At 39.9% G+C, this 2,296-nt stretch overlaps 1 protein-coding gene across 1 annotated transcript in view; it reads left to right on the top strand.

Moving 5' to 3' along the window:
• The window catches only part of LOC311237062 (voltage-dependent N-type calcium channel subunit alpha-1B-like), a gene marked incomplete at its 5' end in the record, with an annotated part of 50,770 nt that extends 50,307 nt beyond the window's left edge, over positions 1 to 463 (top strand). Inside the window, one exon of the mRNA XM_084324870.1 lies at positions 1 to 463. This exon is cut by the window's left edge and continues 1,388 nt beyond it.
• Positions 464 to 2,296: the final 1,833 nt, after the last annotated feature.

Genomic DNA, 2,296 nt, shown 5'->3' with positions numbered 1-2,296 from the left:
TTATTATCCAAGATATGAACATAACAGATATCAAAAATGTATGTTTATGTAGATGAACTGCTGCTTTTCTCTCGTGTCTCACCTCAAGTGAGTGACGTGACAAATTGTCATACAAAGAAAAAAATAAATAAATCTGTTTTATTTTGAACGGGACTAGAGTAGTTTGAATATCTTTTCATGATGTTCACGTTTTTTGTAAATTGTACCTGATGTAAATGATTTTGAGTGCATAGACGGATTAGGTCAACTCTTTCTGACGTCATGGTTTCAGTGGCTGAATACTAAGTGCCTCCTCTTTCAAGATGTATTATTGTAAAGTTATGATGCAGCCTGGCTATTTGTAGATGGGACATGGTGCATTTGATATATATATATATATATACCTGATGGAAAGGGGTATACATACTGTATAAAGATTTATGGTTGTAAATAGGTACAAAGTTGAGCTGTGTCCTGAAGGACTGCGTATTGCTTGTCCGGGGTAGAACAAAGGTTCCGTTTAAATTGAAAAATGAGGGACAGAATGCAAAAAAAAAACTTTACTTTTTGTAATGAATCTACAGTAGTCCATAAGTCAGAGTTACAGATCCAAAGCGAGCAATGTAATGCATGCTGGGGTCTAGAACTTGTCAAAAATCACGTCTGTATTTTTTGCTTAAAGGTGTAAGCTTTTGCCTTTCTCTTCCAAATATACTGGCAGAAGGACATGGTCGAAAAAAAAAGAATTGGGGGGAAAAGTGCCATTTGTGATCCCCTCTACAAAGGAGGAACGTTTCTCACCGATCCTGTACCTTTTAGAATGATCACGTTGTTCAGAAACACCTGCCTCATTTGAATACACCGGGAATCTGCCAGAGTTTATGTACAGTACCGTATATGGAAACGACATTCTGCCACTTTTGCCCACTCTTTTCTTCCAGATCTCTCTTCTAAAAGCAGTATTGAGTGAAGGTTTGTATTTACAAGGGTTGTGTGTGTTAACAGGTAAAAATCAAAAGGGTTGTTGTTGTTGTTGTTGTTGACTGTTGACTTTAAAAGTAGGGCTATGCAACAAGACGACACTTCATCTGCCCTGTAGCTTTACCCTCTGGAATCTGCAGATTCAGACTTTAGCTTCGGAGTTTAGCATGATTGTGACCAAATTTGTACATGTTTTACGTGTCGAGAATTGTAAATTGTAAATGTATTATAACGATGTACAGTTGATTTGAAAACACAGACAATGAGGCACAATGGTATATAAAAACTGAATTATGTGAAACACCAGGGCATTTTGAGGTCGGCAAGTTGATTGCATGACACCTACCCAAATAGGACCACCCGAAATGTAAAACTGTGCTCTTCCTTCATCGTACCGAATCTGACATCCACCGTTTATTTGAGTTCCCGTTGTCTTCTGTGTTGTGCGATCTACTCGGTGGGTGGTCTACGATGGTTACATTTATAGGCTTTGGAGCAATAAGGTCTCTAACAACAGTATATAACGGTGCAGCGTGGTTCTGTCTCTCCGTGGCGACGGTAACACTGCGGTAGGGCTGTCCTCAGCTAACGGGGTCCTTACTCCACTAGGACTCGTTCAACTAATCGTTTAGCTGATTTCATCGGCAGGAAAATCGTGTTTCCCCCACATGCAATCGTTCAGCAGGATCTCTTTAAATCTAGTACTTACCATAGATTCAGAAAATGACTTGTTCAGTATGGGGGGCGGGGGGGGGGGGGGGTACCAATTGACAAAGAGACCAAATCGACCTATATCGACCAATCGACTAGAGGGGACAGCCCCCTGTGTTGTAGATTGTTGGAATTGTGTCAAACTCTCTAAATGTCCCTGTGTGAGTTGCCATAGTTGGAGAAGAAATCGATGTGCACCCCCCTACGGTAGATATACAACAGACCCCTCATGTTTTAACCTCATCAACCCCCAGCCACACAGTAGGAGCCCTACTTACATAGGGTGAAGACTTTGAAGCCATGCACCCAGGTTTGTCTCTGCATACCTCATCCAGTTTTACTGTGGCTATCCCCTGGATATGTCATGGTTGCATGTTATGAAAAAAGTATGTGCATGTGCAAAAAAAACCTGAAGGAAAAAAAACGACAACAGAAAAAAAAACTGTTTATCTTCATACAGTTCATGATTTGTACAATCTGTTTCCTGGTTGTATTTTCTGATTATCTAAAATTGATGCATAATGTTTGTGGTTATAGAAACATTTTAAATTAGCTTGAATTACATTTTAACACAGGTGTTGAGCTATTCCCACTCAAGAGGAAACAATTAGGTTCTTTACTGGAG

Source organism: Notolepis coatsorum, assembly GCF_963971535.1.
Source record: "Notolepis coatsorum genome assembly, chromosome: 11".
NCBI lineage: Eukaryota > Metazoa > Chordata > Actinopteri > Aulopiformes > Paralepididae > Notolepis > Notolepis coatsorum.
Note: the sequence above shows the minus strand (reverse complement) of the source record. Positions and strands in the feature narration are given on the sequence as shown.